The sequence below is a fragment of the Monodon monoceros genome, unplaced genomic scaffold, assembly GCF_005190385.1.
Source record: "Monodon monoceros isolate NGI ecotype Baffin Bay Population unplaced genomic scaffold, NGI_Narwhal_1 Super_Scaffold_5, whole genome shotgun sequence".
Taxonomy (NCBI): Eukaryota; Metazoa; Chordata; class Mammalia; order Artiodactyla; family Monodontidae; genus Monodon; species Monodon monoceros.
Window position 1 is genome coordinate 7528716 of NW_021703782.1, and position 15203 is coordinate 7543918.

Below are 15203 nucleotides of genomic sequence, written 5' to 3' on the forward strand. Positions count from 1 at the left end.
ATCATGCTTTTTGCCCAGAAAACCTTGAAAGTGAATAATCTGGACTCATCTATAAGATGAGCAAAGGCAAAAAAAAGCCAAAAATACTTTTATGAAAGCAAGTTCCTGAATGATTTTATATTAAATAAGTTGAACTATATAACTTACTTACAATAGTGCCTTGACACATAGTAAGCACTCAATAAATGTCAGTTATTATTATACCATGGCTTGATAATATATTATTATACAGACCCCCAAACCATCAAGAAATACTTATATTTGTTTATTTAGAAGCTTGTGTGATTTGGGGCAAGATTTTTAAATCTCGCTGAGCCTCAGTTGCTTTATCTATAAAATGGGGCTAGGGATATGTTTCCTGCTTGCCTTAAAGGATCAAATGAAAATCATTTAAATAATATGTAAACTTTAAAGTACCATACATAATAAAAATCTCTGTTAAGACCAAATAATAAAGCCTAAAAATTTAGAACTGTCCATCTTCCAGACTATCCACCTCCCTACTGGATAACTAATACGTCATCAGGTGGATTTCAGTGCAGTGTTTTTTATTTTTTTCAGTGCAGTGTTTACAGTGAAGTTTTTTTTTTTAACATCTTTATTAGAGTATAATTGCTTTACAATGTTGTGTTAGTTTCTGCTGTATAACAAAGTGAATCAGCTTATATGTATACATATATCCCCATATCCCCTCCCTCTTGAGTCTCCCTCCCACCCTCCCTATCCCACCCCTCTAGGTGGTCACAAAGCACAGAGCTGATCTCCCTGTGTTATGCAGCTGTTTCCCACTAGCTATCTATTTTACACTTGGTAGTGTATATATGTCAATACTACACTCTTACTTCGTCCCAGCTTACCCTTCCCCCTCCCCGTGTCCTCAAGTCCATTCTCTGCGTCTGCATCTTTATTCCTGTCCTGTCCCTAGGTTCTTCAGAACCTTTTTTTAAATTTTATTTTTTAGATTCCATATATATCCGTTAGCATACGGTATTTGTTTTTCTCTTTCTGACTGACTGAGTCAAGATTTTTACATGCTAACGATGATATTGATTAGACCACATTAAGAAATGATAATAAGTTCTGGAAAAGAGCTAAGGAAACACCCAACATGATTTTCTTGGGTGTTGGTCCCTGGGTCTGATTGAAGAGCTAGTCTTCATTCATGGCGTAGCCCATCCATCATCCTGGCACCCTGTTTCCATTACGTCACCCCCTCCTCTGGCCCACAGCACTTCTTACAGCACCAATCACAGTCCTTTGGGCCTTCTGTTTAACGCCTGCCTTCTAAATTAGACTTTGTGAATGCCTCAAGGGAAGGGGCTTTTTAAAATTTTTCATCTTTGTATCTCCAGGACCCATCTCAGCACTTGGAACGTATTCTAATATGCAGTAGAGCTTTCTCTTCTTTGGAATGAATGAATCAATCAGAGAGAACCCAAATATAAGAAAATGCCTGCTGATCCACTTCCCCCTAATATCCCGCTGCCATAAAGAGTAATCAGTTTAATTTACCAGGACTATAGTAAAAAGATGCCATTTATACCAAAAGCCAGTGTTATTCTATGTACTGATTATCGATCCCTAGCCAATACTATGTGGTCAACAAGGCACATTGATCTAATGTTTAATATTGTATTACATCTAAGATGTCCAAAATGAAATAATTTACACTTTTTTATTGCATGATTATTTCCCATATTTCAGGAAGTCTTTCCCCTTTAACGGCTGCCAATTTTCAGGAATAATAAGTGGTTAACTTAGCAGAGATTCTCAGAGGAAACAAGGAGACCTGAGATTGAATTTTGCCCCATCTTCTTGCCTCCAGGGATGCACGCTTGTGTTTAAGGAGATTCAGGACAGGATTACTAAGAGAGAAAGGAAATCAAACACATTTAGGAAGCCAAAGTCACTTAAGGGTGCCAAACAGTTTGTTGTTACTAAAAACATCTGTTTGAAGAGAAGAGGCCCCTTGGTATTCAGGAAGTCATGGGTTGAAGTCTCCCACCCGTTGGGTTGAACTGTTGGGTTTGGTCTCTTGGATTTCAAAGTTTCTTTGGCTCCTTAAGCCTTGAGTGATAACATTTCCTGTGATAAACTCAGCTCATCTCCTATGGTTAATTAACCAACCACAAATATTTCTGTGTCAGGCCAACTCCCTGGAGAGAAATGCAAGGCCAAAACATTTCCTCTTGTTAAGAACCAAGGATGGCCATGATCATGGCAGAGCCTCTTATTTGAACACATTAGCAATTGGCTTTGGTTAAAGAAGTAAAAAGAGAAGCAACTCTCTCAACCATAAGGCACTTTAGCACAATGGGTACACACACGCAGAGCTGGCAGTGAGACAGGCTTGGGTTCGAATCCAAGGTTCCCCAGATGAGGATCATATGGTCACCATTCCACGCCTGGACTTCCTGTATGGAGACACAGATCTTTTGGATTCTTTTATTTCAACCCCAGACTCCCAAAAGGGGGTGGGAGGGAAGGAGAGAGAGAGAAAGAGAGGTCTGTTGTTTTTAAAAACATTTTGGGGGCCACAGCCTCCTTTGAGAATCTGACGAAACTACAGACACCTCCCCCAGCAAATACACTTATGTGCATACATGTCCAATTGTGTGTTCATTTTCAGGACGCTTCTTCCCCAAAACCCTCACAACGATTCATGGACCTCTGATTAAGAATCTTGGTTTAGACTATGGGACAAATGAGGCCAAAGCCTTGGGTTTTGTTTCCTTATGAGTCATTTCATTTCACAGAGAGGAAAGTGTGTTTTCCGGCCAAAGACCACATCAGTAACCCTGGTCAGCGAATATAGTTGCTGACAACGAGGGAGCTAGATGAGAGGATGAAAACTCAGGCCACTATCACCACGGCTTCAAATGCAAGTCCAAGTCCACCCCACTCCACCCCCAAATAAGCATTCCGTCTCCCTATATAACTGTCGTTCCTCGGAAGGACTAGGAAAGAATACTCTTTGGCTGAGTGACGTAGTTCAGAATGACTTTGCAAGCTACATGTTATTTTGTTTTTAATCATAGCCCTCCAGGATGTTTAAAAAAGGAAACGAAATGTTCAGTTTGAAATACAGTTAACACAATGAAATATTATGCAGCTTCAAAAATGATCACTGTGAAGACATGTAGCCATGGGAAAGATGCTTATGTTAAGATGAAAAAAAGAAAGCAAGGAAAAAACCTCCAGAATCCAAAGGTCTCTGTCCCTTATGATTCCAGCAATGAGAAGCTGCATCGTATGAACCAAGACAAGCAAGTCTTGGGTAGAAATCAGAGGTTAGTGGAATTATTGATGGCTCATATCTATTTCCAAAAATTTCTTGGTATTATATGATTCTTATAGTTTTAAAGAAAGGAGGTAAATGATAAATCTGTACGAAATCAGCCTATTCTTCCAAATGGCTGTGGCGGATCTCCTGCTTCTAAGTGGCCCGGCCCTTTCTGTGGCTTCCCTGTAAGCAGGTGAAGAAGGAAGGCCCCCGGTGGACCTGGTCAGAGCTCCGCAGACCTCACGGAGCACAAAACCCCAGGCTGCAACTGGAAGAGCAGAGAGAGCGCATCCTTATTCCTAGGCTTGGGTCCTCGTCATCCGAGTCTGGGCTGACAGGGAGACTGGTTCCTGCAAACAGCATGAGGAATTTCATGTCTAAATGTACGTGACCTTCTGCTTTTTAGATTCCCCCATCCACAAGCAGAGTCAGAAGTAAAGGACACACCCAGGTGACAGACCACTCCCCTGCCAAGCTGAAAATAGACACAGGGTCCCCGCAGGGTCCGCATGGGTCCTGGGAGTTTAGCTACTCTCACAACAGCCACCAAGAGAAAATTGCCCAGGATCTTCCTGCAGTGCAACCAGCTGGGGTGGGGGGCCGGCGGAGTGGCAGCAGCTTCATCAATAAGGACTTGACCTTCTTAAGGTCACGGTCAGCGCACTAGTCATTAGCATGGAGGCTTCACAGCCCAGCTCTGACCTCAGGCCTAGCTCACGTCCCTCAGGCGAGCTCCTAACCGCCTCCCTCTCATCTCTGCAGCCCTGCAGCTGGGGGGGTCGTGAACAGCGAGAGCCGCCATCACCGCATCCTTCACATGTGGCTTTTCCTTCCCAAAGCGCTCAGCACATGCAGGGCTGCCCTCCTTCTGCAGCTCCTCCACCGAGGCTCTGCTGGCCTCCTCGTCTGATGGCCCCGAAGCCCATGGCAGGACCTGGGTGACAGCCCCGTCACAGACAGATCAGATAGGGGTGGGCACAGTGGGTGCACATCTGACCTCACAGAGACTCTCGTTTCTGCGCCCTCGGGGCCTCGTGTGAGTCTGGCTTAGCGCACGTGGATGTGGATGCCAGGGTGTGGCACCCTGACAGCCTTGACCCGGGGCAGAGGCTGGAATAAGACATCCCAGCAGCGGCCTGCGTGGATAGAGAAGTAGGATCAGATAGGTCGCCTCAAAGGCCTGATTCCGGGCTTCCCTGGTGGCGCAGTGGTTGAGAGTCCGCCTGCCGATGCAGGGGACACGGGTTCGTGCCCCAGTCTGGGAAGATCCCACATGCCGCGGAGCGGCTGGGTCTGTGAGCCATGGCCGCTGAGCCTGCGTGTCCGGAGCCTGTGCTCCACAACGGGAGAGGCCACAACAGTGAGAGGCCCGCGTACGCAAAAAAAAAAAAAAAAAAAGGCCTGATTCCCTTGAGCTCCCCACCCCCAACCTTGGACCCAACCCTGGAGAAAGGGGGAGGGTGCTGAGCTCACTGGGGGGCTTTCCACTACCCAGCAGAAACAAAGATGCTCAAACTAGATGGTCTGTTTTTGCACACTGAGTGTGGCTGAGATTCATACCCTCCCACATGGGTCCACACTCTGTCCTGACCCCCCTGAGCCCACCAGACATCCTTCCAGAGGCAGCAACACCTTCATCATAAACTTGCTCAACCCGTGCTGCTACGGTCTGTGAAGCTGGTGTCCTTGTCAACAATTTCAAAGGTTCCCCTTAGCGTCATTGTTCTCACAAGCAGGACATTCTTCTTCTTCTTTATTTGGGGGTGGGGGGATAATAAATGAGCCAAATACTTATTCCTGAGTGTTCCCAGGCTGTGCGGCCTTGGGAAAGTAAAAGAGAATAAAGCAAGGAAACAAACTCAGCACCACGCTGTCCTCCCCTTAGGTTGGCAAGCGCAGCATGGGAAAGCTTCAAGGCAGTCTTAAGGCCAGACAGACGGAAGTGAAGAGTGACGAGGTCCAGCCCGAGGGCCAGGCCAGTCACTGATGATCTGTGTGACCTCGTGAACGGTACTCTGCTCTCTGGGTGTGTGGCTGGGAGTTGGCGATACAACTGGGGTGTGTAAATGGGACCTGGGATGGAGACCGTGCCACCCAGCTTGAAGCCCAAAGTCCTTTCTCTTAAGCTCCCTGCTGGGCTCCATGGAGGGAGCCTCTAGCCAGGCCCGGGTGGAGGGGAACGGCCATAAGAAGCTCACGAGATTTTAGATCTGGACCTTCGAGGTCCCACAGGATCTCTCCCTGGGGAGATGGGCATTTCCGGCAGAGAAGAGGATTTAACAAAAGCTCTGAGTTGTGGTGGGCCCAGTGAGCCTGGAGGTGGATGCCAGGAGAGGGGACGGAGACCCAGACCGTCTGGTCTCTGTTCTCAGGCATCGAGGAGTCAACAGAGATTTTACCCTGACTGGTGACAGGGCCACATTTGACCTTTAGAAAGACCTCACCGACCACATGCAGGATGGACTGGCGTGGAAGAGACTGGAAGAAGACAGATGAGCTCCCAGGATGTGCAATCATCCAGGCTGGAGTAGGGGGGACCTGAGCTAAAGCGATGGAGACCTGGGGGCGCATTTGACAAAGGAGAAGTCAGTGTGATCAGTGCTGCCCTCACACAGGGAAGCCTGGGGCAGCTCCGGCCGTCCTCTGCCTTTGCTACGACTCCTGCTTCCCCTGCACTTCAGGGCTCCTTTGTAGGAACACTCCACACTCCTCCCGGAGATGCCAGGGGAGCTGGTCACCTTAGCAGGAGATGGGAGGAAGGGCTGGCAGGGCACCCAGGGATTTCAGACCCGGCCTCTCCTGCAGAGTGTGGAGTCAGGCCAAGGAACACCAGACCCCGAGGACGGGCGGGCCTGGCACCTCCATCCTCCCCTCTGACTTGCCCACAGCCCCAGTCCCAGCCCCGTGCTCCTGCAAACACGCCGGGACTGGCTCTGGGTGGGAGAGTGGTGGTGGGTGCTCTCGGCCCTCCCGAGACCCACTCAGAGCAGAAGAAGACACGTCTTGCTATTTGATGACAGAAAACATTGTGCGGTAGAAAGTATGTAGCAGGAGAAGGACTTTGGGGAGGAGGTGCTCCAGCGACTAGATTTCTCCAGAATGGAAGAGGCCTGGAGATCTCTTTATGGGGCAGAATGGATTCATTCACTTTTGTTGCAAATGCAATTTGTTGTGCTGGGTGGTTTCTTGGTGTTGTTGACAAGTGTGTGTGTGTGTGTGTGTGTCCATGTGTACGTATGAGCCGGTGTGTCTCTGTGTGTGCTTGTGTGTCTGTGTGTGCGTGTGTGTGTGTGAGCACACCTACATCAACAAGCCCCTTGCCTGCAACAGATTTTCTTTTTCATCTTTCTAGTATAAAATTCTTAAAACAGGGTCCAAAAAGGACTACCGCACCAAACACTGCATGCCGGCAAGTTCCAGCCTCCTGAGGCTAAAACCTCAAGGGGTCCTGTCTCAGGGGTGGGAGATGGGGGCGCGCTCCTCAGTCACAGGGCCCCATGGAGCAGCAATCACCACACTGGAAACATCTTTTGAGCACCTGCTCAGGGGAGATTGGCTAGGGGCCCCTCCCACTTACAATGAACTGAAAGTATTTAACCAAGAGAATTCATCAAAGACCTTAAATATAAAACTTCTGACAACATTATAGACCTGGACAAAACCAGCTCTTGAGGCCCGTGTTTTTTTTGGGTTTTTTTGCGGTACGCGGGCCTCTCACTGTTGTGGCCTCTCCCGCTGCGGAGCACAGGCTCCGGACGCACAGGCTCAGCAGCCATGGCTCACGGGCCCAGCCACTCCGCGGCATGTGGGATCTTCCCGGACCGGGGCACGAACCCGTGTGCCCTGAATCGGCAGGCGGACTCTCAACCACTGCGCCACCAGGGAAGCCCCTGAGGCCCGTGTTTCTCTCCAGTCCTTCTTACACCTTTCCCTTCCCTTCATTGTCAAGGGCCTTTCTGATCAACAGGACGAGAAGGACCACACGTGGTGATGGTGACTCTTTCACAGGCAGGCAGCCCCCGCGGCAGTTCTGATGGCACACAAACAGACGGGAGGAGGGCAGGGTGCACATCACGAGAGAGTGGCTTTCTGTGCAGGCTGCAAGTAGAGGTTCCACGCGCCAGGATGAATGTGGTGGAGCCATTTGCATGGATGCAGCAAAGGCTGAGTTGCACCCACCTCGGTCCACCTGCGTGTCCCTCAAGGGGCCTTGAGGAGAAAGGTGTTAGACCCTCCCGACGCCACCAAAGTGTGACCTTCCTATGAGCAAACTCTTGTGCAAGCAAATGAGATCCTCCTAAAGACCAGAAGGAGGGAGACAGTCACAGGGCCTGTCCCCTCGGCTCTGGGCCAGGAGCCTCTCTGGGGGTGTTATTTTCGCTTCCCGTTTGCGAGTTCTCAGAGGGCACTTGTCTTGGTGACAATGGGGCATGGAGGACCCTGGGAAGCTCCATCTGACCAGGAGGGGAGGGTGGGAGCGGGCACCTCTCACTGGCTGCCCAGGTGGGAGCAGCCTCAGCGGGGGTCAGGCCGCGGCAGAAACATGGGCTCGCTGAGCCCCATCCCTCCTCCGCACCTGTGACAGGGCCACCGGGCCTGGTTGTCAGGGGCAACATCTACAATCTCAGCCTTGATGGCTGGGAGCCACAGCACTGTGTCCTGCACTGAGCCCCGGTCCCCTCTAGGAAGCGTCTCTACCCACACTTCTAGGTGACGCGAGTGGCAAGGGCCTCCCCTGCGGGGGCCACCTTGTCTCATTCTTGGAGCAGGTCCCAGGAGTACTCGGAAAAGCCACCTTCTCCCCTTGGAAGTCAAACAGAAACCAATCCTTCCCATGCCAGCAGCCCCAAACCTTCCTGATTTGACGAAATCTGATGAAAGCTATAAACGATCTTTGCTCAAGACCTGTCCATTCCACAAAAGCTTGCATGCAAGTTCAAGGAGGTCATAGGCTCCATGAAACTCAGCAGGGGTCCATGATCTCCAAGACTTAGGTCGCCAGCTGCAGCAACAGGTGCAGAGACACGCCTGCTGTGGGGAGAGGGTCTCCATCCAGGGTCCTGCACCCCTCCTTTTTCCCTGCCACCAAGCACACGGCAGGACCACCAGATCCCTGGGCGTCTTCTGCCAGGCTTGGGACTCAGGAGAGCCCAGGAGGCAGGTTAGTCTCTACTTGGCCCTGCTCAGCAAAGCCCAGATACAGACAAGGCGCAGATCTGTACTTTGGCACTGAGATATTGTGCCTCTCAGGCAGCCATGTGCTGGAGCCAGCTCACGCTGGTTTGTAAGAGCCAATTGTTAGATTTGGGGGGTATTTGTGAGCTGTTTGTTAAGTACATTGTTATTCAAAATTAAAATGTACAAAATTAAAATTACATAAAATATAATTAAATGACATTAAAAACGGAGGTAATACACACTCAAACCTCATCACTTCCTAGAGAGTTTACTCTTGTCTCTGCTCTTGTTACTTATATCAGTTGTATCTGTAGGGTGGACACAGTATAACGGTGTGCTACCTCGCCTCTTTCCAGCCTCCCAGCTTTGTGTTCAGCCAAGTCATGCTGGCGGCTTGAAATCAGCTACGGCGAGAGTGTTTACACCACAGGAATAGGCAAGGGCTGTACATGTGGGGTTGATCTGTTGCGCTTATTTTCCCAACTTAAGACAGTGATGGAGAAAATGCTGATAATGTTGATTTCATTTAAAAATATTTGTAGCTGTGAATAGCACCCCCCAAAATGGGGAAAATTTTTAAAGTAATAAAAAACGATTTTCCAATTTAGTAAAGAAGTGCGTCACCACATAGACTAACAAGAGCAGTTCCGACATGTCTTTGTGGTTTCAGTCTGATCTTACTTCTTGGCATAAGTGAAAATATCAGTGAAGTTCGTGTGCATTGATGGCAACCATAGCTTGACTTTGGATACAAGGGTTTGGCAAGAGTTCACAAAAGCATTCTATGGAGAATCAATGGGCTGTGTGGTATTTATAAGAAGGGGTATTGTATATATTAATGTTTGTAAATTATGCATCACACGTCCTTCATACCAGTAAAATTGATGAATAATTTATACGTGTGAATGTGTATGTTTGCTTCCCGGAAAGCTGGTGGTTAAGCATGTGACAGCACATCCCTGCTGTCAGTCCCGAAGACGCCTGTCTTAACCTGACACATCCCTGACGTCACTGACAGGTGCCAGGGAGTCTGCCAGACCGACCGACAGACAGGCAGACGGACACCACAAAATAGAAATGGCTCTCATTAGGAAAAGGAGACTTCAGCCTTTCCCAGAAAGCTGCCCAAATAAAATCATAAAATGCCTTATTACTTTTGGTCCTATCTTCAAATGCAATACTTTTTTATTTTTTTTTTAATATTTATTTATTTTATTTTGCTGTGCCGGGTCTTAGTTGCGGCACGTGGGATCTTTGTGGCTGTGTTCAGGATCTTCGTTGCAGCATGTGGGATCCTTGGTTGCGGCATGTAGACTCTTAATTGCAGCATGCATGTGGGATCTAGTTCCCCGACCAGGGATTAAACCCGGGCCCCCTGCATTGGGAGCACGGAGTCTTAACCACTGGACCACCAGGGAACTCCCCAAGTGCAATGCTCTTTTAAAAAAAATGAATTTATTTTTGAAAAGTCCCATTTACTTTAGAAATGGTAGGAATAAAAAGAATCTTACCATGAAATAATTTTATATAACCTCTGTAACAATAGAGGCTACAATAACTGTAAAAAGAGACAGTTGAAACAGGCTATTTGTCTAACTATAATAGACCCACAGCTGGATATCTCACAATAGGTTGGTCTATGCTTTGTACACAGAAAGGGAGCTAATTCTTATTCAGTACCCTCACCATGCATCAGGCTCTTTCCAGAACACTGTCCTGTTTTTGTTTACTTATTTATTCATTTCCTGATGTTTCCAAAAAGATTTGGGGCCACTTATAAAAATAAATATGAAATAACAGGAGAGAAAAGTAGACAAAGAAATCAGACCAAAGGGTAAGTTAGGGCAGGAAAACAAATTTGACAGTAAGGCAGGTACACAGAAATACAGACCCTGAGATGGGGCTCCCCAGCTGCTAATATGGTTAGATGGAAATTTGGCTCTAAGTGTCCTGGAGTCTGAAGCAGCGGGTGGGAAGTGACCCGTTGGAAGAGTTGGGGTCTCCCGGGTCTGGAGTCTGAGAGTAATTCTCCCGAGGCTCCTTTTAGGGGGGTGCTGAGCGCAGTGGTGGGCGGCGGCCTCAACAGCATTGCAGCAATGATGCCACGGTGAAGGGCCTGCCTTGTTTCTTACAGGCGCCTTTAGTATGAGCCGAGCACAGTGTGTCCTTGCCAAGCTGGGTGCATGGGCCTGATTCAGGAATGTGGTTCCCTGAACAGCCCAGGCACTGAGATCCAGACACACAGCTCTCAGCCCAATAAGCTCGACACAGGGGGGGCACCCAAGGCACCTAGATTCATGTTTCTCAATCTTATTAAACCCATTTCCTCTTTTGAGAAACCAAATCACACTCTCCCTTTTCAAGATTTCAAGATAAATGTTGTGCGTACAAATAAATCTAAGAAGTTACAAATGTGAAATGCGCCTTTTCAAACTACAAGGACTCCTCTTACACGGAGAATTGATTCTTCCATGAAGCATTGAATAGAATCTAGATGGAAATATTCTGTCCTCCTCAGCTTCAATTCACCAAAGAATTAGGGCTTTGGAGTTTAATTTTTATAACACTGTGATGTGCTTTTATCAACAAATAAAGAAATGAGACTTAAGGGTATAAGTCCCCTACTGAGATAGGTGAGGCTGCCAGTATAGTGTGAGGTCAAACAATTGTTATTTCAGGAAGACATTTGGTGACATGCCTGAGGTGCAACAGCCAGGAAGTGGCAGGACTGAACCTTGAACTTGGGCCCTCCATTCCACAAGCCCAGACATCCAACCTCTCAGCTGTAGGACCTCTCAGCCACGGCTGCTTTGTCTCTCTCCTATGCCCAAGTCCCTTTCCCTGCCTTGTACATACAGCACACTGAGATAAAATTAAATTATCCTTCCTAACCATAAGACTTGGTGAGTCCAAATATTTTGGGGTGGACAGATCCTTTTGGGAATCTGATGAAAGCCATAAATGCTCTCTGCAGAAGAATGCACGCGTCCACATAGTTCAGGGAGCTCACAGGTCCCGTGAAACTTAAGAGGGGTCTGTGGTCTCGAGGTCAGAACTCCTGACTTAATCCATTAAACACAGAGCATCTCATATCCGTGCAGACATGTGAATATATTCGACCATCCCCTGCACCTGAGCGATCCTGAAAGGGTGACCCTCTTTAAATTCTGTACCCTCGGAGCCCCACTTGCCTCACCCTGGTCCTGGCGCAGCAGCCCAGGTAACAAGGTGTGCAAAGAGGCCAGCAGACAGTGGCCTTGACAAGGCACCCGAGATAACCTCTTTCTACCCCCATGGTTTTAGGAAGCATCAGGCCTTTTGTGAGGGGGTACGCACAAGCCACACAGTGGCCCATGGGGAGCTGAGGGGCCATGGCAGAGCCTCCATGCTCCAATCATCTTGTTCAATTTAGTTCTCACTTCTGTACCTGGAGCTGGGTGCAACTGTTCCCCCTTTACAGAGAGCTAGGTCATTTGCTCCACCCTCCCAGATCCCCCATAAGTGGCAGAGCCAGGTCCCAGTGCAGGATTGGCTGGTCCCAAGGTCCAGCACCTTCCTCTGGTCCACTCTTCCTTGCAGGAGCAGAACATGCTGGAGACCTAGTGACACCCCATCTCCTTCTGCAAGGGCCTCTATTAAAGCCCCGGTGTGGCCATGGTCCCGGAGTCCACTGTGACTAAGGGTGATCGTGAAATCTCACATGCTTTTCCTCCTTCCAGCTTTCTTCCTCGTGTCTTAAGCTTATTTGCATTCCAGAATGTGTCGTTGTTTCTCTCCCTCAAGAACCACTCCACAGGGAATCCACCCTGTGCTAGGCACGTTCTGGGTGCTGGGACTCAGAGGGAAGGGAGGAAGGGCCTGGTCCCTGTCCTGGAGGAGCCCAGGTCCAGAGGGGCAGCAGCCCAGCAAGCAAATAGCCCTAAGCATGTGCTGGAGGCCATGGGGACACAGGGATGGGTCTGGGCACTGGTGACAGAAGAGAGCACATTGGTCTTCTGATCCTGACAAGCGGGACTTGCCTGGATGAGGGGTGGGGGGGCGTGTGCCCGGCAGGAGCGCGGACCTGTGGAGGAGGTCCAGGAGCAGTGAGGGAGCAGGGGACATGACAGGGAGGGGACTGTAGGCCCAGTGGGAATCTCCGCTCTTTAATTCTGATCTTCATCTAAGTGATGTGATTTTCATCTAGACGCTATCACCCCACAGCTTCATAATTCTTTCTTCTTTCTCATCTGCTTCCGCAGCGTTTCTCTAATCTGGCTGAGATATCACCTTCGAACAAGGGCACACCTGCTCTGCCAGGCCTGTGGGGTGTGCGTGTGTGTGTGTGTGTGTGTGTGTGTGTGTGTGTGTGTGTGCTGGGGAGGTCGGGCTTCTCTGTCTCCCTGGTACCTTTCCAAACAGCAGCCCCTTACAAGCAAGGATGCCGCCCCTAGTGGCCTCATCTGGATGCTGCAGATTCTAGGGCAGCGCAGGAGCTGGCTCTTCAAGAGTCCCAGTTCTGCTCTGCATCCCTCTGGAGATGCTCCGCTCACGGGAGAGCGTCGGCCAGCACAGCTCACTGCTGCTTGGCTGACCACAGATTCTGTGGGGATGGCTGAGCTCAGGACGGCAGAGTTCATCCGGTATTCCATGCCGGGTCTGGGCCCTCCCTGGCCTCCACGCTCGGCCTCTTACTTCCTCACTGGTGAGGGGCCAGTTGTGGGTAGCTAGGCATGTGCTAGGGCCCAGGAACCTGAACCAGCGCAGTGAGCTCTGCTGGGAGACAGAGGTGGGGTGTCGGCCCTAAGTCCCCTGACACAGAGTGAGGGCTCAAAAAATGTGTGCTGCATGAAAAAATAAATGAATCATAAGAAATACCATGAAGAGAGGGAAATAAGGAGCTTTCTGGGAATAAGGTGGGGAGCTCCAAGGTGATAGAGACTTCCCATACATCCTTCACCCAGCTTCCCCTAATGTTGGCTTCTTTCCTAACCATGGTACATTTGCCAGAACTAAGAAAGGCACATCAGTACAATGATAGTCATTAGACTCCAGACTTTATTTAGACTTCACCTATTTTCACTAATGACTTTGAGGTTGTTGTTGGTCCAGAATCCAATCCAGCCCGGATATGAATTCTGGATTTAGTTGTCACGTCTCCTTCCTCTCCTCTGATGTGTGACGGTTTCCCCATCTTTACTCATTTGTCATGACCTTGACAATCTAGAAGGTCAAATAGTCTGTAGACTGTCCCTCAGTTTGGGTTTGTCTGATGTTTTCTTATGACTAGACTGGGATTATGGGTTTGGGGGAAGAAGAGCACACAGGTGAAGTACTTTTCTCCTTGCAGACAAAGTTATGCAATAGATACAATATGACTTATCCCTGGAGATGTTAACTTTGTGGCCAGGATTCTCCACTATAGTGTTACCGTTTTCCGCTTTCCATACACTCTACTAAGTCCAGTTCTCACTTAAGCTGAGGGGAACCAAGCTCCCTTCCGGGAGGGAGGAGTATCAACATATATTATGTGGAATTCTCTATAACTACGGAAACGCGGTGATAACTCTTTAGTTCATTGGTAATGCGGGCAGTTGAGGCTAAACACAGTGGTAAACACAGTTAGGAAATGACTAGAAAAGTTGTCAAAATCCTAGAATGTTTAAAATCCTTTCAAAATATGTTGTCAACTGTTCTTTCCTTTTCACAGTTGGCCAAATAGATCTCTTAGCCCCAAAGGCCATCGTTAAACCTATTCCATCACCCTACCCCCACATGTCTGAAAAATGGAAAACCTTATTAAAAAAAAAACCAAAAACCCAAAATGAAACAAAAGCAACAGCCAATCGTTGACCTTGAGCCAGACGCTCCCATGCATCACCGCTGGCCTCCATCAGCTCTGCACCATGGTACCTTTACTCTCGCTTATAGGGAGGCTCTTGCCTGGAGCCCACAGCTGCCGTGAGTGCCCACGCACGCCACCACCACCCGGTCCAGCCTCCTCCTCTCTTTCCTCTGTGGCACATTTACCACCTTTTCCAGCTTAGAAAGCCTGAGAAACAGAATCTACCCTGGATGGATGAACTTTTATAAATCAAACAACTCTCTAAAACAGAAATGAACAAACAACAGGGCAGTCTGTTCATAGCTGTGGCTCGGATCCTAAGAATGTCTTCTCTCTCTGCCCATAACCCCCATAGCAATGTTCCTGCCCGGTCTCCCACCCACAGGCCTCCGGGCACTGTTGGCACCATTTGAGGAAATGAGACGGTCGGGAAGGCAGAAGATGCATCTTACCTTGGCAATGCTCAGCGGCCGTTCACCATAGCTCTTCAGATCCCCGCGCCTTGTGGGGCAGTGTCCTTCCAGCTACAGCCAGCAGCTCGGAAGCAATCCCAAAACAGGAGCCCATCCCAGGTGTCTCAATCAGTTCAGTAGCTCGTAGCTTCCTGCTGACGATGGCAATCACCCGGCCGAGGTGGCAGGCTCCCCGGTCTGTGGTCACAGCTGCCCCCAAGGAGCCCCGCCCCTCCCGCCAAGCCCTTCAAAAGCTTCCGTGGGCTCACTGGGTCCAGGAAAAGCCTGCGAGGAAGGACCACAAGCAGCTGGTCTTTCTCTGGGCCTGGGCCGCATCGGTAACAATGCCCCTCGGCCACTGGGAAATTTTCTCATGGGGTTTTGATTGAACAACACAGATGTTGTTTTTCCTGCAGCAAAGCCTGGCAGAGTTAGTAACCTCCAAGCTAGCTCGGCAAGGTATTTC

At 49.0% G+C, this 15203-nt stretch overlaps 1 protein-coding gene across 3 annotated transcripts in view; it reads right to left on the reverse strand.

The window, feature by feature from the left end:
- BLK (BLK proto-oncogene, Src family tyrosine kinase) overlaps nt 1-14902 on the reverse strand; it is a 46581-nt gene extending 31679 nt beyond the window's left edge. For 2 of the 3 annotated variants that reach the window (XR_003790807.1, XM_029202985.1), the window contains exon 1: nt 14738-14902. The gene's annotated coding sequence lies outside the window, so the exon portion shown is untranslated. The remainder of the gene's footprint in view (nt 1-14737) is intronic. The other variant, XM_029202987.1, reaches the window with a different exon arrangement.
- Between the last annotated feature and the right edge of the window lie 301 nt (nt 14903-15203).